The sequence below is a fragment of the Oncorhynchus keta genome, chromosome 10 (genome assembly GCF_023373465.1).
Source record: "Oncorhynchus keta strain PuntledgeMale-10-30-2019 chromosome 10, Oket_V2, whole genome shotgun sequence".
Classification (NCBI taxonomy): Eukaryota; Metazoa; Chordata; class Actinopteri; order Salmoniformes; family Salmonidae; genus Oncorhynchus; species Oncorhynchus keta.
The window spans coordinates 61,308,836-61,329,325 of record NC_068430.1 but is presented as its reverse complement, the minus strand read 5'-3'; the positions used below and the strand labels follow the sequence as shown (position 1 = coordinate 61,329,325).

The following is a 20,490-nucleotide window of genomic DNA, read 5'->3' as shown; positions in this document are numbered from 1 at the left end:
CATGTAGTCTGCAAGACTTGACTTTTTAAAGGAGGCAGGCAGTCATAAGAATGTGTATCCTCTGTTTTTTGTTTCTTTTTCACCTTTATTTAACCAGGTAGGCTAGTTGAGAACAAGTTCTCATTTGCAACTGCGACCTGGCCAAGATAAAGCATAGCAGTGTGAACAGACAACACAGAGTTACACATGGAGTAAACAATTAACAAGTCAATAACACAGTAGAAAAAAAGGGGAGTCTATATACATTGTGTGCCAAAGGCATGAGGAGGTAGGCGAATAATTACAATTTTGCAGATTAACACTGTAGTGATAAGTGATCAGATGGTCATGTACAGGTAGAGATATTGGTGTGCAAAAGAGCAGAAAAGTAAATAAATAAAAACAGTATGGGGATGAGGTAGGTAAAAATGGGTGGGCTATTTACCGATAGACTATGTACAGCTGCAGCGATCGGTTAGCTGCTCAGATAGCAGATGTTTGAAGTTGGTGAGGGAGATGAAAGTCTCCAACTTCAGCAATTTTTGCAATTGGTTCCAGTCACAGGCAGCAGAGAACTGGAATGAAAGGCGGCCAAACGAGGTGTTGGCTTTAGGGATGATCAGTGAGATACACCTGCTGGAGCGCGTGCTACGGATGGGTGTTGCCATCGTGACCAGTAAACTGAGATAAGGCGGAGCTTTACCTAGCATGGACTTGAAGATGACCTGGAGCCAGTGGGTCTGGCGACGAATATGTAGCGAGGGCCAGCCGACTAGAGCATACAGGTCGCAGTGGTGGGTGGTATAAGGTGCTTTAGTGACAAAACGGATGGCACTGTGATAAACTGCATCCAGTTTGCTGAGTAGAGTGTTCGAAGCAATTTTGTAGATGACATCGCCAAAGTCGAGGATCGGTAGGATAGTCAGTTTTACTAGGGTAAGTGTGGCAGCGTGAGTGAAGGATGCTTTGTTGCGGAATAGAAAGCCAACTCTAGATTTGATTTTCGATTGGAGATGTTTGATATGAGTCTGGAAGGAGAGTTTGCAGTCTAGCCAGACACCTAGGTACTTATAGATGTCCACATATTCAACGTCGGAACCATCCAGGGTGGTGATGCTAGTTAGGCGTGCGGGTGCAGGCAGCGAATGGTTGAAAAGCATGCATTTGGTTTGACTAGCGTTTAAGAGCAGTTGGAGGCCACAGAAGGAGTGTTGTATGGCATTGAAGCTCGTTTGGAGGTTAGATAGCACAGTGTCCAAGGACGGGCCGGAAGTATATAGAATGGTGTCGTCTGCGTAGAGGTGGATCAGGGAATCGCCTGCAGCAAGAGCAACATCATTGATAAATACAGAGAAAAGAGTCGGCCCGAGAATTGAACCCTGTGGCACCCCCACAGAGACTGCCAGAGGACCAGACAGCATGCCCTCCGATTTGACACACTGAACTCTGTCTGCAAAGTAGTTGGTGAACCAGGCAAGGCAGTCATCCGAAATACCGAGGCTACCGAGTCTGCTGATAAGAATATGGTGATTGACAGAGTCGAAAGCCTTGGCAAGGTAGATGAAGACGGCTGCACAGTACTGTCTTTTATCGATGGCGGTTATGATATCGTTTAGTACCTTGAGTGTGGCTGAGGTGCACCCGTGACCGGCTCGGAAACCAGATTGCACAGCGGAGAAGGTACGGTGGGATTCGAGATGGTCAGTGACCTGTTTGTTGACTTGGCTTTCGAAGACCTTAGATAGGCAGGGCAGGTTGGATATAGGTCTGTAACAGTTTGGGTCCAGGGTGTCTCCACCTTGGAAGAGGGGGATGACTGCGTCAGCTTTCCAATCCTTGGGGATCTCAGACGATATGAAAGAGAGGTTGAACAGGCTGGTAATAGGGGTTGCGACAATGGCGGTGGATAGTTTCAGAAATAGAGGGTCCAGATTGTCAAGCCCAGCTGATTTGTACGGGTCCAGGTTTTGCAGCTCTTTCAGAACATCTGCTATCTGGATTTGGGTAAAGGAGAACCTGGAGAGGCTTGGGCGAGTAGCTGCGGGGGGGCGGAGCTGTTGGCCGAGGTTGGAGTAGCCAGGCGGAATGCATGGCCAGCCGTTGAGAAATGCTTGTTGAAGTTTTCGATAATCATGGATTTATCGGTGGTGACCGTGTTACCTAGCCTCAGTGCAGTGGGCACTGAGTGTCCCAGAACTTTTTGGAGTTGGAGCTACAGGATGCAAATTTCTGCCTGAAGAAGCTGGCCTTAGCTTTCCTGACTGACTGCGTGTATTGATTCCTGACTTCCCTGAACAGTTGCAAATCGCGGGGACTATTCGATGCAATTGCAGTCCGCCACAGGATGTTTTTGTGCTGGTCGAGGGCAGTCGGGTCTGGAGTGAACCAAGGGCTGTATCTGTTCTTAGTTCTGCATTTTTTGAACGGAGCATGCTTATCTAAAATGGTGAGGAAGTTACTTTTAAAGAATGACCAGGCATCCTCAACTGACGAGATGAGGTCAATGTCCTTTCAGGATACCCGGGCCAGGTCGATTAGAAAGGACTGCTCACAGAAGTGTTTTAGGGAGCGATTGACAGTGATGAGGGGTGGTCGTTTGACTGCGGCTCCGTAGCGGATACAGGCAATGAGGCAGTGATCGCTGAGATCCTGGTTGAAGACAGCGGAGGTGTATTTGGAGGGCCAGTTGGTCAGGATGACGTCTATGAGGGTGCCCTTGTTTACAGATTTAGGGTTGTACCTGGTGGGTTCCTTGATGATTTGTGTGAGATTGAGGGCATCTAGCTTAGTTTGTAGGACTGCCGGGGTGTTAAGCATATCCCAGTTTAGGTCACCTAACAGAACAAACTCTGAAGCTAGATGGGGGGCGATCAATTCACAAATGTTGTCCAGGGCACAGCTGGGAGCTGAGGGGGGTTGGTTGCAGGCGGCAACAGTGAGAGACTTATTTCTGGAGAGAGTAATTTTCAAAATTAGTAATTCGAACTGTTTGGGTATGGACCTGGAAAGTATGACATTACTTTGCAGGCCATCTCTGCAGTAGACTGCAACTCCTCCCCCTTTGGCAGTTCTATCTTGACAGAAAATGTTATAGTTGGGTATGGAAATCTCCAAATTTTTGGTGGCCTTCCTGAGCCAGGATTCAGACACGGCAAGGACATCAGGGTTAGCAGAGTGTGCTAAAGCAGTGAGTAAAACAAACTTAGGGAGGAGGCTTCTGATGTTGACATGCATGAAACCAAGGCTTTTTCGATCACAGAAGTCAACAAATGAGGGTGCCTGGGGACATGCAGGGCCTGGGTTTACCTCCACATAACCCGCGGAACAGAGGAGGAGTAGAATGAGGGTGCGGCTAAAGGCTATCAAAACTGGTCGCCTAGAGCGTTGGGGACAGAGAATAAAAGGAGCAGATTCCTGGGCATGGTAGAATATATTCAGGGCATAATGCGCAGACAGGGGTATGGTGGGGTGCGGGCACAGCGGAGGTAAGCCCAGGCACTGGGTGATGATGAGAGAAGTTGTATCACTGGACATGCTGGTTGTAATGGGTGAGGTCACCGCATGTGTGGGAGGTGGGGACAAAGGAGGTATCAGGGGTATGAAGAGTGGAACTAGGGGCTCCATTGTAAACTAAAACAATGATAACTAACCTGAACAACAGTATACAAGGCATATTGACATTTGAGAGAGACATACAGCAATCACAGGTGTTGAATTGGAAGAGCTAGCTAAAACAGTAGCTAAAACAGTAGGTGAGACAACAACAGCTAATCAGCTAGCACAACAACAGCAGGTAAAATGGCGTTGACTAGGCAGGGAGGGTCGGATTAACTACACACAGAGCCCGAGTGCGGCTGGGGCCGACAGATAAAACATAAACAAGCAGAATGGAGTACCGTGATTAATGGACAGTCCAGCATGCATCAGCTATGTAGCCAAGTGATCAGTGTCCTGGGAGCAGCGGTGGATGGGGCAGGGAAGCTAGACTGGCTAATATTATCCAGGTTAAAAAAAAACTGTCTGGCTGTGCAGAAGGTAAAAGGTAAAAGCCGCTAGCAGTGTCTAAAAATGACTAAATAGCTTGTAGCTAGTTAGCTGGTTAGCTTCTGGAGGTTGTTGAGTGTGTTCTAAAAATAAAAAATAATACCGATTCCGGTTAGGAAAGAAAGAGGGGAAAAGAGCACGAGGCTTTTGGTTAATGCTGGACTTGTTATATACAGCAGAATAGTTCAAGGCAGTGACGACTACAACAATAAAATATTTTTCTGGTGTTACATTACTAGTTCAAATGCCTGTGTGTGTTGTGGAGCCGTTTGCTCTTCTCTGAAAGTGCACAATGAGTGCTGAGTAAGGGAGGATTAGTCAGCTCTACAAATCCCTGCTCCCACACACACCATATATAAACTAGAGACCAAAACACAACAGTCTAGTCTAGTAACACAAACACCCACCCAACACACGATTTTTCAATTACGGCAAACTCGCACATTATGACCCAGTCATCCAACAACACATGGACCATGCAGATGAGAGCCAAGATTTTCAGACATTTATGCTAGATGTCTATTCATGTGTGATATAGACTAGCCCCATAGATAGCCTTCAACACACACGAAAACCCTGGCCCCATGAACGATATCAGAAGAGCATTTCTGCCCATTATGGTGGGAATTTGAACAGTGCTACCACAGTGGATCTTGCTGCGATTTGACCTATGGCCTTTGAGTGTTCATAGCCTTGTTGGCCAGAAATGACCATTGAATAATCACGTATGAAGACACCATCATCCTAAATAAATAAAAAGTCATACTATTGGGAATGATTACTATAGCAAACTATGCAAAGGGCATGTTATATGGTGATTCCGGTCGGTCACTACCCATTCTCTGCCGTTGCAACTAACTAAATCTGTTGAAACGGCTCTCGGGTCCACGTCGCCGCACTTGATTAGTGACCATAATTCCAATTAACCTCGAAGAGGACTGGGTCGTCTTCCATCTAATGGTTCCCTTTGTCGAACGGGGTACTCCTCACGTGACGGCGCCGGGTAAATCGGTTCGTCGCGAGGGCGATGAGCACAGTTAGCATGTTCACTATATCATTTCCACAGTTGCCTGAATGGCTTCGAGTTGATGGCCGAAATGGGATATTGATGGGCTTCCTGGTTAGCAGGGTCAACTTAGTGTCAATGTTATCCGGCTGGATGCGTGTGGCAGAATTGAGTGGAATGCCAGCAACAAGAGAAAAACAGTTTTTTTTTGTATGTGAAGCTGTTATACTAAGGCAATACGTAATCCATGAATTATGAATTCCATCCATAACAAAGCCTATGTGAAATCAAATCTCTTGCTGAGTAAGACACAGAGTAGTACTTTTAAAAGATTTAGCTTCTCTGAGTGAAGCATATGGTGGAAGCGCTTGACTGATTAAAAAAAAACATCTCTTCCTCCTGTGTCTGGTGAGGCCTAGAGTGCTGAGGACCCTCTACAAACACATCCGAAAGGTAGCAGAGCAGCTGCTCCCAAAAGTGAAGAAGATTTAGAAGACTTAGTTACGCAATAACATTTCAAAGGGTCGGTACCAAAAAAAAATGTGTTATTGTATCCCCAAAGCTTCTTACAAAATCCCTTTTGAGAGCAGTAAACATTGAGTAAACAGTTTAGTGTGGTGGCAGGGATAAACGTTTGGAGATTTGAAAGACATGTGGATCAGAAAAATAACCAAAATACACAGATGGTGTAAACAAAACAGAAGATTTTAAAACCTATAGGGAAACTGTAATTTAAAAAAGCATGACAACAAAAAGAGTACTCGATACCAATCCAAAGCCACTAGGAGAGGTTCACACTGTTGGTAAACAACTACATAACGAAACATCGATCATGCGGTCTCATGACTCTAGCTGGTTGGTAGTAGGGCTGGTGATATGGCCTAAAAATAATATTTAGATTATTTTCCAAACTTATGGGCGACTTATGATATCCATCTCAATTTCTGTAACGTTTTCTCTAAATAAGCTGTTGGAAAATTAAAGGTCAATGCACTGGATGTAATATTATACCTAGGCTAAATATAAGCATTCCACAATCATAACACCCACAAATAGTTTCATTATTAACCTGCTTTTTTGCAACAATCACTGATCGGGCTTTCAAGTACGTCTATAAAAATGTAATTTTTGGTTACAAATTTAACCAGAACCATGCACATCCACTAATAATGACCAACTTGTTGTAGCAGGCGTTGTAGAACACAGGTCTCATACACAAGCCCTCAAGCACAAGGCCACGTGCTTGTGAGTAGACAGCTCATCTTTATACAAGTCTAGACAACATGGATCTATTTGCTTGGTAACACGGTAGAACAATTGAACTGTTATGAATAGACCCTCCTGTCCATCTCCAACTGTTTGAACAACATAGCCTGTTCACTTTAAGATATTGAAATCAAGTGGCCTACCTGGATAAGAAGATCCTTATTTCTCAGAACGAGTTGCCAATTCCTTACATAAATGTGTATTTTTATGCTAACTTATAAAAACAGACTAGACAGCTAGCACATAAGTTTGTTGATAAACCTCAGAAGCAAATAGCGAGTTGAAACTGCTTGTTGTCGGAAAGGAAGAAGTTGCCGTTCGTCTTTGTTGTGAGTGTCGGTGTATAATTCTGTACATCACTTGGCCCTAGTTGGTAGGCATGCATTAGTCTGATAGCCTGAATAAGACGAAACTGTCTGATTCAGATCATTCCTCTAACATGCAAGCCACCACTGTGACAGTAATCAAAACCATTAGGGCAATACAGTTGTTTAGCATCCAAAGCCACTCAGGCCTCCAATACATGTGGCCTAAAAGGGAATCAAACCCACACCCTTGGTGTTCCAAGCACTATCCTCCAACCAACTAAGTCCTTCTTGGTTCCTATAATAGCTGAACCACCAATATGGTGAATTTGTCTGCCAAAAATGTTCACAAAGACTGAATTTGTGTTTGCTAGCACTCGCCCTTTAAAGCTACCGGGGACAAACAACTTCCTGCCAATATCAGCACGCCACATCATTTCCCTCAGCCAGCTCTGCTCGCCAGCACTTGATGAGATGACTTCCCATCCCAATTCATAAACGATATCAGTGGAGATAGAAGAGTCAAGTGAACCAGGAATGTCAAAGCAGATCCCAGAGGGCTTCCTATTGAGATGGTACTTTCGCCTCAATGAGGGGAAGGAATGCAGGGAGGGAAGGCCGGTAATCTTCTTGTTATCTCCCGTTCAAGGCTGGGGCCAGTAAGCCCCTTTTGCTCTGGGCTGGAGAAAACACAACACATTCCCCCAGGTTGTCTCGCCTCAGAGGAGCTGCAGTTAACCGTAGCATGGCCAGAGGTTATCACAAGCTTGACTTCTGGGTCAATGACATGGCAGACTTTGCTTTTCTGACTTTATATGAAAATAACTGGTAAGGCGGGCGTATTTTTTTTTTCTGAAAGATTGAAAAATATGACTATAAAGAACCTTTTTATTTCCTTTTCATCTTTTACAAATATTTAATTTGGAAGACAGCTATACAGGTGCAAGCCCTTCTAAAGACTTAGTAACTTAGCGACACTAAGGGGAGAACTTCAGGGCAGTGACTGGTCATTTACAGGACTTTTACTTTTGACATGCAAGTCCTCAGAGAATCGGAGGATTCCCGGGGTTATACAAGGGTTATGTGAGTGACCTATCATAGTTCGTCGTCAGCAACCTATAGGGATTATGTGAATACATTGCTCTGGGAGCAAAACAAACAGAAAAAGGCTTTATTGCAGCCTTATGATTTTTTATTTATTTGAACATTTAATTAACTAGGAAAATCATTGATTGAATTGAAAACTATAATTGACAGACGCGGGTCAGCCACGTTGAGGGCACTTGCACCTTGACCCCCAAAATCATGAGTCCATCTGCCACCCCATGAAATTGGTTGCTGTCTACAAATGGGTCTATACCATAACCCACCCGGTGTCATTATCCCAAAACTCATTCTAATGATAGTGTATTCCAGAAAAAGAATAGTGTTGCACTATTATTTATCACCATCCACTATAAATGACAAAGAATAACAATACTTTCCTACTAAAGCAGTCAGAGCAAACAACTCTTCCTTTACAGCACAAGAGAAAGGTTAAGGAGGATTACATAAATTAATTTACGATATACGGCTCATCATCCACCCACACAAACAAACCCACAAAGAAAAATAGAAATGTCATGGGAAATCACATCAGTATATGGAGGGAATTGTAGGCCAAAAACAACATCATTTGTGCTCTATTGTCATCACGGGGACATTTAGTCTACATCCTCATTAATTCTTAGACAAATGGCTCGAAAGTTATTGTCTCCCCTGGCAAAGAAAAATGGAAATACTAAATGGTTCCCATGTCGTTGCTGAAATAACACAAACTGTGGGATTCTCATTTGGAGTTGATAGCTCTGAGGGACTAAATGTAATAAAATACGATTAGTAAATCGAGCAAAGAAACATGATGCAAAGCATAGAAATGGAGAGTAATGTACCCCAAGGGCTAATGTATGCATTAATACAACAACAGTCACTTGTCATTCACTAATAATTGCAGAACCATTGTCACTGACACTGTCATCTGAAAAAAGCCTTGCCCAAACCTCAACTCCATTACTAAAGTGTTAAAGACAAAGACACAAGAAACTTGTCAGCACAGCTGTCAAGATCCAATAGATAACTTAAAACGAGAAGGTGACCAAATATGCTAACCTTTTTGATTTTACCAGTTAAGACAAGCCCCAGATGCTCGTCTCTGTAGACACCCACTCTACTGCTTTGTAGCTCATCGCTACTCAATGGTTACGAAGGCCTCCAAGTGCCATAACGCTAAATAAACCCACTGTCTGTCGATTGCTTTTCTATAGCATACACATCCATGACAACTACTGGTGTTGCTTCACCAACCTTTTGGCAGGTGTTTCTACAATAGTCTGCTCTTCCTTTTCATAGACCTTTCAAGCTCGATTCGTTGTTTTGTGGTTCCCCAGTGGACACCAACCGAGGAAGTGCCTGTCAATTAGAGGTTTATTAAGAGGTGAAATTCTTCACATTTTCACCCGGAGGCGTTTGCTGACATCCTGAAAACACCTTCAACCGTGGGTAAATTAGAGGTGGCTGTCTACTTTAAACACAGTTCGTTTTGAGCAACGTTGCACTTGTCTTTGTTAGTAGTCTGATGTAAAGTTCAAAATGTCTTAAGATCTTAAGAAATTACCTATACTGAGCACTCTGGAAACAAAGGGTGTACTTAGCAACTGTATCAGCCCTGGCCTATTATTACTACCAACTCAAAGATTTCAATAATCATACATTCAGCCAAATTAAAATGTTACGAAAATAAACTCTCAGCACATCAGTCAAAAATACCCTTTGCACAAACCAATGAAACAAATACATTTACAAAATGCCCAAAGTCCTCAATTATACTTGTCAGCAAAAAAAAAAAAAAAAAAAAAAAAAAAACACAGCATCCATTTGTCACATTTAATTTGCAACGCATCCAGTAGGTACTGCAGTTGGAGGTTGATTATTAAAAGCTTCCCCAGCCAAAGCACACAAGCATTCAGGCAGACTTGAGTGGTCCACATTCATAGAAATGTTCAAATATTAAACATGTTGTCAACAGATTTTTTTCACCCAGAAAAGGAAGGAACGTGTGGATGACTTATGAATGGCGATGGGCTATCTATTCTATTGGTGGTGATAATGCTTGGTCGTCAGTTTTTAAACCGTCTTTAATAGAAACAAACGTGTCTCTGAGGAGAATTCGAAATGGATTGCAGTGTGGGCTATGGTGTCAGGTGTCTAGGCAGATGGCTGCATGTTTGGGAAAGGCCTTGCCAGCAGCTTGATCCACTCCCTTGGGAGTCTGTGGTGCTGGCTAGAGAGAATTTCAGATGATAGCGTAGAGGCTCCAAACTGTTACAGAGACTGGGAATGGGGTTACCACACAAGAGTAGGCTAAATGTTATCCTTCCTTGCAGAAGTATATTAGAATAGCAGTAGTGTTGATTCAAGTCATTGTTATTTCTACAAGGACCCACAGAGCCATAGCTATGAAGAAATGCTGACATATTACACACCAGAAATTATATTTGCATTCTTTGAAACACTAAAAGTAGAAAGTTAATCAAAAATGTTGCCTCAGTGTTTAAATATTTAATTGTTTTAACTCCTTCACTTAAATTAAGCCAATCCACTTAATTGAACTTAAACCTTGACCGTGGTCTGCGACCTAAGTCACCTGACCAGTTTATGGAGCCAGCCCAGACACCACGCAGGCCCACAGTCCCCGCATAGTAATTACAGCTGATAATAGATGAAACACACAAACAAGATGAGCGACTAAAGCCGTCTGCACTGGTAAACCTGTTAATCCCATGTTTCACCCTGCCAGGGCTATGGCCCCTGTGACTGACTAGCTGGGCTGGCAAAGCAGGGTGCTAAGACCAGGTGATTCACATTTGAATGTCACTGCGAGCAGTAGAGCAGAAGTGAGATGCCTTTCCCCGAGCTGGCGTCACCTCTTTAGGGCTCTCTGCTGCGATCATGGGGAAGGAGATGTTTCTTCATTGACCTGCAACTTAAATCTCTGTGGAGTTTACAGAGGAGTGGCGCCTCCCTGGCTACAGTCTCCTTTCTCCTGTGGTATGGAGAATTGGGGAATGAAGGGAGGTGATTGTGGAGGCAGCTCCTCCCTCCAGCTCCATGGTGAAATCAAATCATTAAAGATCCCAGGGTGGCCCAGATGCATAAGGACGTCAACGGGGGTTCCAGCAGACACTTCCGGACTCCATGCAGGGGACACCAAGTAAAGGCCTGGCTACCGCTGTCCTTCGCACAGATGGCCCCGGCTCGCTAATCCCAGTCTGCGTCCATGCATTCCCTTGTTACCCGATACCGGGTCATAACAGAGCTGATATAGGCCGTTTTAAAATGTGTTTACCCAGTTCTAAAACCCCTTGTCTGTAACACTATCATTGCAGCCTTTCTAGTCATGCACATTGAAATAGGTCTACAAGCTGGCCTGCACTCAGGTTACACATGTGGATGATTCGATGTGCAGACTAACCTATCGCCAGTGGCCATTTTCCTGTTCTGCACCAGACAGGATTTTTGTATAGAGAAGGAAAAGTGTGCGGCACAAAGTTGCAGACACCTGGTTAGGAATTGAAATATGTGCAGTACACTACTGGGCAGGGTAAGTAAAAGGTCAAGTGAAGGACAATAGGATAACCTGTTTACTCTACAGGAGTATGGCACTTAGTCCTTCCTCTCTTGACCTTGTTTGGAGGAACACAAAACAAATCCGGATTGATTCTCTCTCACTCAATTATCTATAATCATGTAAACTATGCACATGATCTTCCCTACCATGTAGGATGCTGGTGATGAGATCACACTCCAATTATTTAACCTCCCCGGGGGAACCAAAGAGACAGGAGTACAAAGAGGTGGGGAATATGGAGATAACTAGAGAAACTCGACTCGCAAACAACAGATCCAGCTAACATTACACTCCAATGCCCTACAGTAAGAAGTACTCTGGGTTTTCAAACATCAAGAGTGGGGAGAAGGAAAAGGGGAATGCAGATAGGGATTTGTGGATTACTTTCATCTACAGTGAACACCTTGCAGAGGGAACGACGTTCCCTGGCCTGCTTAAGGGTACCTTAATGCATACATAAAATACACTGAATACACTGCTCTGGAGTGTGGACTGCATCTATAAACGGGCTTGGCTCGTCTCAGCTGTCCAGCATTCCAGGAAAAGGATTAGAAAACTGAGTGGAAACAAAAGCTATGCTTTTTAATTAGCTGCCGCCAGTAAAGAAACTTGGAGTCCCATTGAGCGGGCTTGAGTGCTGACAGGCACTTTTGCAAATTCAGATAAAAGGAGCTAATCTGGCCAAACAAATCACCCTTAAGCTTGTCTTCTCAGGCGCTTGGCAATACAAATGCTATTGAATTTAGCCATATGAGGAGGGTATGCAGGCTAGTATTGGTAGCCAGTTATGAGCATTTTAGGCATGTTCCTTGGTGGATGGATTTTGGGAGCCAAAGGACCACAGCACTTCCCTTGTTGCCATAGCCATTTTTTGTAGGGATCCTCATAGATTTTCCAAAATATTAAGTCCCCAAAACAAAAAGGGATCTTGACTTGACCAAGCATACGGAGATCATTTTGCATTGTGAACTCGGTTTGAATGATAATCTAGGCTACTGTATTCTTGGCTGCCTCTTGAACTACCAAGGTCTATCCTGGAGAAAACCACACTCCTTTTTCAAAGTTGAGCATTTCTGTCAGATTCGTTTTCTCATGACCGATAAACCACTTCACAAGTCATTGTGTTTGACATCTCAAACACACAACACATCAGCGAGCTATACGCAGCTGTACTTAGCTGGCGTTTCTCCAAAAGTCTGAAATCAAAAGTACCGCATTGTAGGCTGATGAAGACAACAGCTGTCAAGGTTAGCACTGCCACACTAGGTAAAAGAAACAGACATGGCTTTAATATAACCCAAACCCTTACACAGGTACCAGCTAGAACAGTTGACAAATTGTCCTCATGTACGCTTGTGTGTATGAGACTTATTTTGATAGCATAGTGATGATATCACTATGTTTTCATTGTTAAGCTATCAAAACACAATTGTTAGCAACAGCCTACATACTTAGGACAGTTTCATTAGAAACTATACAAAATGGTGTGTAGAACAAACTTAGCCAATTTGAGAAGTTATACTCAGTGGTGTAGTGGAGGGTATACGCAAGTATACGGTGTATAACCATTTATTTTTCAGTGGTCATTGCCTATATTCACTTCTTAATTAATGCCCAGGATACATATCATGCCCAGGATGGATACCATCAGAGACAGAAACATCCATTTGAAATATAGAAAGGGATCTAGCAATGCTAATGACAGGCCTAAACGTCCTCAGGTAGATGGAAAGGCTTTCCCAAAAACCTTCTCAATTAAACATTACCTAGCAACAATGTAGCCTATGCCTAACTTGCAAATATTATCATGATTATTATAATCAATCCAGTAGCCATTTGTTTTGCAAACTCCCATCTCATGTGCTACAGAAACACCACTAACCAGTGTTAGGTACCAGAGCCCTTGAAATAAAGGGTAACTACATGCAAATATAAAAAAATGTCTTAGATTTGTCACAGATCTCAAAAGTTGTCTCCTGATGTGGTTAACGCATTTTTGTGGACTTAGAAAAACAACAACATTAGATCTTCTATTTTTTTTTTTTAAGTGTGAGCGAAAACTCGAGAAAAAAACATGGCGCAAATCTGAAACCTGTGAATTTCTGACTCAGTTGACAGACTTATTTACGTGTTTCAATAGTAGGTCTACTATTAGCAGGCCCAAGATGTACTCTTAAGAAGCCTAATGTTTCCGTTACTCCTAAAGGTCAAAGGACCTCATGTTATTTTCAGAGTTAGACTGGCTCTGGCTGCCAAAACAGCCAAATGCACCATCTAATTGCAACACGGTCCTAGAAACATAAACCGCTTTACTTTCATATCCCAACAAAATAATTTCACAAACGCAAAATACAGTGTTTTAACCAGCTTTATCACAGTTGTAGCTAATGTGACGTTTCTAGCAGCCTTCTTCTGTTACACACAGGTGTTCGGAGCATGTTAGATCGCTAAATAGCACAGTGGTCCCGTCCCTCTGTCGCAAATACATCTTCTGTAAACACTTGCTGTAACACGGCGATATGGACTTGTGGGAACACTAACCCTATACAAGGTGCGTATCAATTGAACATTTCTCGCTGATATGAAAGATAAGGTCGTTATACTTCCAAAACTGTACCACAAGCAATGCATGTTAAGCAGCACCCACCCGAAGCAGGCGCTCCAGCAGGTATATCTCACTGTTCCTACTTTGGCTGCCTTTCCTTCCAGATCTCTGCTGTCAATGACTGGAATGAACTTGGGAAACAAAAAAACAACAAAAAAAATCAAGAAAAATAAAAAATAAAAATCACTGAAGCTGGAGACTCATATACCCTTCACTAAGTTTAAGCACCAGCTGTCAGAGCAGATCACAGCACATGTGCATAGCCCATCTGTAAATAGCCCATCCAACTACCTCGTCCCCCATACTGTTGTTTATTTTGCTCATTTGCACCCCAGTATCTCTACTTGCACACTCATCTTCTGCACATCTATCACTCCAGTGTTTAATTGCTATATTGTAATTATTTCGCCATTATGGCCTACTTATTGCTTCACCCCCCTTATCCTACCTCATTTGCACACACTTTGTATAGAACTTTCAATTGTATTATTTACTGCATGTTTCTTTATTCCATGTGTAACCCTGTGTTGTTGTTTGTGTCACGCTGCTTTGCTTTATCTTGGCCAGGTCACAGTTGTAAATGAGAACTTGTTCTCAACTGGCCTACCTGGTTAAATAAAGGTGAAATAATAAAAAATATTAATAGTTCAGAACGAGTGTCGGGGCTCATAACAAAACTCCCCCGTGTACAGATGACGCCTTCATCCAATGACTTATGTGAAATGTAAAGGAAAGGAATCATGATCAAGGGCTAACTATCAAGGCTTTCGCATGCTTCAGTTCAGATGGCACCTAGACAAACGAGTGTGCTCGCATATTCCCCTAAAAGACTTTTGCTTAAAACAAGATTAAAGCAGAATATGTACTGTTTGTCCATCTTGAGGCGTCATAGCCAGAAGCCATACACTTCCTCAAATCGTCAGAATGAATCTTAGATAACTCAAGAAATCTATCATTGAGTTTGACTTTTTAGCTGAGGAGATCTTAATCTCGCAATTTGAAATACAACAGTTTTTTGGTGCAGTATTTCTCAAGTGAAAAAATATGTAGTCTATCCTTGAATGACAAAAAAAAACACTTAATTTGAGAATCCCTACTGTTGACCAATGAACGACAAAAAGGGGCGTAGACTTTGGCCACCGAAATTCGGCTTTCCTCAAAAAAAATTGCGCGCACAAACAGCCGAAGAAACCCTTTCTGAAGACCAAAACATCACAAAATGTCATTATTTCGGACGGGAAGTATTGCAGACACCTTTAAGCCTTATGCATGTTTTGGCTAGGCGAACCAAACGAGGGTGCTTGCATACTCCCTTATAAGACCTTCGCTTGAAAAACAAAAAAAAGCTGTATCTTGAAATGCCGTCCCACATGCACTTCCTCAAAATAGTCTGAATTAATCTAAGATAACTGAAGAAATGTCATTAATTTAAACGTTTTTGGTCAAGGAGATCGTAGTTGGACAATTTTACATATAAGATGTTAGGTGCAGTATTTTTCAATGACATTTTTCTGCATAAAACCATTAGTCCTTGAATTACAAACAATTCATTGAAGAATCCCTACTTTCGACCAATCACCAATGAAGGGGCGTTATCTTCGGCTACCGACTTCGGCTTCCCTCAAGAAAAATGTGCGCACGAACAGCCGAAAAAAACTCGCGGAAGACAAACGTAACATGTCTTAATATATACACGAACTGTTCCAGATGGGAAGTATGTGGACGCCTTAAGCCTACATGTACAGTTTGTCCTGACAAAGACCAATTTGCGATTTATCATTTTAGGTGTGTATGTCACTTTCTCAGAATTCTTCACAAAATTATTAGTGTAATTTTGGCAAAATGTTTGTATACCCACTTCTCCAGGCACCACTGTTTTTACTTATTCCAACAGAACAAGCAGTGAGTTTTGCAAACAATCACAATTGGACTCAAAGGAAACAAGTTATTCGTAGAATCACTAACCGTATCGTATCAATTCTGGCTACAAAATATCAGTCCAGTTTATAATTTATGAACGGTGTTTTGCTTCTAATGAAAAGTTAATGTCATTTGGGCTAGAGAGCCCGCTGTGGAGAGCGAACTCGCAGCACAATAGAATCGAAGACCCTTTTCAGATCTCGCTGTTGTTTTTACCATTCGAAACCAGATTTAGATGGTCAGACCGACTCATAAAGCAGCATTCGTTTATGATACACTTTGAACAGTTTTCAAATCAATTTATGCCTTAGTTATTCTTAGAAGTTTGGCTACTTTAATCGAATTACTTCTACAACAAAAAAAGCAAAACCTCAATGAAAAATATCTTACCTCCGACGAGATCTAGATATCCAATCCCATTTTATCCAAAACGATTAACTTGCAGGCTTAACATCCTAGTTGAAGAATAAACTGTGTTTATCAGTGACTTTATGCAATTGTAACTAGACAAAGCCCCGTCCCCACAATTCATGAACTGTATCAATAGGCCTAGCTGTGTGTCTAATACAACTAGTTTCTGTTGAGTCGCGCTGGCAGAATCGGACGAAGTCCCGCCTCCCCCATGCGGTCATTTGTTTAGGGATAGGCTGACCTACCGTGGCGTTGATGCTCATTTGTTCTCTGAGATGTCAATCATCACTTGTAGTTACTGAAACATATTCACAAATAATGCAGAAAGAATGAGCATACAGTAATGAAAGATGAGCATAAATAATAGTAGTGACACTATCTTTCCAGTGCTGCTCGACAATGAAATTATGTAATGGCCTAGATTGTGTCCACATAAAGTAGCCTATATAAATGAAGGCTCTTAAATGGTCCATTACTGGCCCCAACTGGAAGTTTGCAGACCCACGAATTAGACGACAAGTTGTCTTGCTTTTTGTAACAGTAATAAAGTGAATATATCTGAGCCTGACCATCTAAAATATCTACTCCTAGAACTTCATGATAACCTGAAAAAGGTATCTCTATTACAACTAATGACAAACTACTTCAATTCAATATGAAGAGCCTGCAAATTCTTTGCTTTATTTCTCTTTTTTTTTTTTTTTTTTTTTTTACAAAAGTGATTAAAATGATAAGTGATAGTCTATTGTACAGCAGGTTAAAATAGCAGTTTATGTGCCCTGCATGCATTTCATACACTGTTGAAAGAAATAAGGCACCAAGTGGCATTAAAGAGACAGAGCAAATACATTTTGATAATCTTGTATGGTATTCAATGGGGTAAGTCCATTCAGTTCAGTGTATTGCACTATTTGTGACCCTACATGTCTGATTTCTTCAATACAGTAATGTTATATTGTTTTATGTTGTATCATATACACTCAAGTTGTGTTAACAGCCAGTAACCAATGGCAAGAGTCACAAAGAAGACTATAGTGCTTCGGCCCTCCATTGGCCATTGACATCCATCAATTATTGAGTGGAAATCTGTTTTTGGTATGTGAAGTTAATCGGGTGTCCTGACTCTGTGGTCACTAAACATACCATGGCACGTATCATAAGAGTAGGGGTGTTAACCTTGATGTCCTGGCTAAATTCCCAATCTGGCCCTCATACCATCATGGCCACCTAATCATCCCCAGCTTCCAATTGGCTCATTCACCCCCCCTCCTCTCCCCTGTAACTATTCCCCAGGTCGTTGCTGTAACTGAGAATGTGTTCAACTTACCTGGTAAGTTGAACTTTTTTTTAAAGCATTTTTTAAAGGATGATACCTAGTCGAAATCCCAGTTAAGAGTTTAATATGGGGAATTCTAGCCAATTTCCCTTAAAGAACCATTCCCATCAAAGCATTAAAGAACCATTCCAGTCAAAGCATTACACAGGAAAAAAAGACATGAATCACTTTGTACAATGTGGCATCACAATACATTCATGACTCCTTTGGTCTTGTATGGATGTTTTCAGTCTCCTGTAGTGAGATTCTTGCAGACTGCTTGCCAGTGGTGTTAAGTACTTAAGTAAAAATGTTTAAATACTACTTAAGTAGTTTTTTGGGGTATCTGTACTTTACTATTTATATTTTTGCCAACTTTTAATTTGACTACACTAAAGAAAATAATGTACTTTTTATTCCATACATTTTCCCTGACACCCAAAAGTACTTCTTACATTTTGACAGGAAAATGGTCCAATTCGCACACTTTTCAAGACATCCCTGGTCATCCCTACTGCCTCTGATCTGGCGGACTGACTAAACACATGCTTACTTTGTAAATGATGTCTGAGGGTTGGAGTGTGCCCCGGCTATCTGTTAAATAAATCATTTATTTTCTAATTGTGCCGTCTGGTTTGCTCATTATTAGGAATTTGAAATGGTTTATACTTTTACTTTTGACATTTAAGTATATTTTAAACCAAATACTTTTGGACTTTTACTCAAGTAATATGTTACTGGGTGACTTTCACTTTTACTTGAGTAATTTTCTATTAAGGTATGACAATTGAGTACTTTTTCCACCTCTGCTGCTTGTACACGATGATCCTCTGTCAGTGAGGCAATGTGAAGTAAAAGTCCATCTGGAGTCAAAGTTGGAAAAGGGGGAGAATAAGCTGATCCTAGATCTGTGTCCGTATCCCACAAAGCATCTCAGAGTAGGAGTGCTGATCTAGGATCTGTCCATATAATCTTATTAATTTTGTTCTAAAAGGCAAACTAATCCTAGATCAGCACTCCTATTCTGAGACGGTTCACGTTTAGGGCCACTTTAATCTCTGGCTGGTTGGTCACTGGTCTGTGCGTCAGTGTGGCATGGGCACCACCTAGTGGGAGAAGGAACATCATGAAAATACGTTAAATATTAAAATCGAATTGTTCAAGGCAAAACCAGTTCAATCTATTTCAGACAATGGTTCACTCAGAATGTTCAGGCTATATCTGTGTTAAAACAGACACATACACTACAAGCTTTTCCTAATGCAGTGTCCATGTAGAACTTGATTTAAAATTGAAGTGTAAAAGTCTGAAACCTAAATCACTTTTATTTGTTTACTTAGCAGTATGTGTGTGTGTGTGTGTGTATTTTATGATAATTCTTGATCATCATGAAACCAATTGACTGTCAGCATATGGTCAACATTATTTTTGATGTACAAATGTATGCATATTTCATGAGAATTAGGATCGTGAAACTCAAGAGAAACTGATGTTATTTCTGCTTATCAATGCATGCATCAGACCTACCCAATCCCTAATATTTCTATGTGCTAATGCTTATCACTTTATTTTTTGTTGTTTCTTTGAGTATCCATCCAGATGGTGTTTTGATTCATAATCCATTGCATTTACCCAACTCACACCTCAAACTTGCATGCGTGGAAAAGAGCCACCTCAGAAATCAGTTGGTTTGTGTGTAGAAAAATTGATGCAAGAATGTACAGTTGTGGCAAAAAGTTTTGAGAATGACACATTAATTTCCAAAGTTTGCTGCTTCAGTGTCTTTAGATGTTTTTGTCAGATGTTACTATGGAATACTGAAGTATAATTACAAGCATTTCATAAGTGTCAACGGCTTTTATTGACAATTACATGATGTTGATGCAAAGAGTCAATATTAGCAGTGTTGACCCTTCTTTTTCAAGAACTCTGCAATCCGCCCTGGCATGCTGTCAATTAACTTCTGGGGCACATCCTGACTGATGGCAGCCCATTCTTGCATAATCAATGCTTGGAGTTTGTCAGAATTTGTGGGTTTTTGTTTGTCCACCTGCCTCTTGAGGATTGACCACAAATTCTCAATGTGATTAAGGTCTGGGGAGTTTCCTGGCCACAGACCCAAAATATCGATGTTTTGTTCCCCGGGCCACTTAGTTATCACTTTTGCCTTATGGCAAGGTGCTCCATCATGCTGGAAAAGGCATTCCTAGATGGTTGGGAGAAGTTGCTCTTAGAGGATGTGTTGGTACCATTCTTTATTCATGGCTGTGTTCTGTTTGTGAGTGAGCCCACTCACCTTGGCTGAGAAGCAACCCCACACATGAATGGTCTCAGGATGCTTTACTGTTGGCATGACACAGGACTGATGGTAGCACTCACCTCGTCTTCTCCATACAAGCTTTTTTTTCCAGATGCACCAAACAATAGGAAAGGGGATTCATCAGAGAAAATGACTTTACCCCAGTCCTCAGCAGTCCAATCCCTGTACCTTTTTGCAGAATATCAGTCTGTCACTGATGTTTTTCCTGGAGAGAAGTGGCTTCTTTGCTGCCCTTCTTGACACCAGGCCATTCTCCAAAAGTCTTCGCGTCACTGTGCAGATGCACTCACACCTGCCTGCTGCCATTCCTGAGCAAGCACTGTACTGGTGGTGCCCCAATCCTGCAGCTGAATCAACTTTAGGAGACGGTCCTAGTGGTTGCTGGACTTTCTTGGGCGCCCTGAAGCCTTCTTCACAACAATTGAACCGCTCTCCTTGAAGTTCTCCATGATCCGATAAATGGTTGATTTAGGTGCAATCTTACTGGCAGCAATATCCTTGCCTGTGATGCCCTTTTTGTGCAAAGCAATGATGACGGCACGTGTTTCCTTGCAGGTAACCATGGTTGACAGAGGAAGAACAATGATTCCAAGCACCACCCTCCTGTTGAAGCTTCCAATCTGTTATTCAAACTCAATCAGCATGACAGAGTG

At 42.0% G+C, this 20,490-nt stretch overlaps 2 protein-coding genes and 1 long non-coding RNA gene across 7 annotated transcripts in view; 1 reads left to right on the top strand and 2 right to left on the bottom strand.

Annotated features, from left to right (window-relative positions):
- Positions 1 to 16,400, bottom strand: part of LOC118389126 (signal-induced proliferation-associated 1-like protein 2) — a 101,887-nt gene extending 85,487 nt beyond the window's left edge. For 2 of the 4 annotated variants that reach the window (XM_052527430.1, XM_052527433.1), the window contains exon 1: positions 16,182 to 16,400. The gene's annotated coding sequence lies outside the window, so the exon portion shown is untranslated. Of the gene's footprint in view, positions 1 to 13,913; positions 13,934 to 16,181 lie in introns of those variants that run through there. The other 2 variants (XM_052527432.1, XM_052527431.1) reach the window with 2 other exon arrangements.
- LOC118389128 (uncharacterized) lies at positions 13,920 to 18,107 on the top strand. The gene is made up of 3 exons (XR_004826677.2): positions 13,920 to 15,656; positions 17,496 to 17,532; positions 17,983 to 18,107. It is a non-coding gene; the product is annotated as an uncharacterized LOC118389128 (long non-coding RNA).
- The window catches only part of LOC118389127 (uncharacterized), a 35,432-nt gene continuing 31,793 nt past the window's right edge, over positions 16,852 to 20,490 (bottom strand). For both annotated transcript variants that reach the window (XM_035778912.2, XM_052527434.1), the window contains one exon: positions 16,852 to 18,623. The gene's annotated coding sequence lies outside the window, so the exon portion shown is untranslated. The remainder of the gene's footprint in view (positions 18,624 to 20,490) is intronic.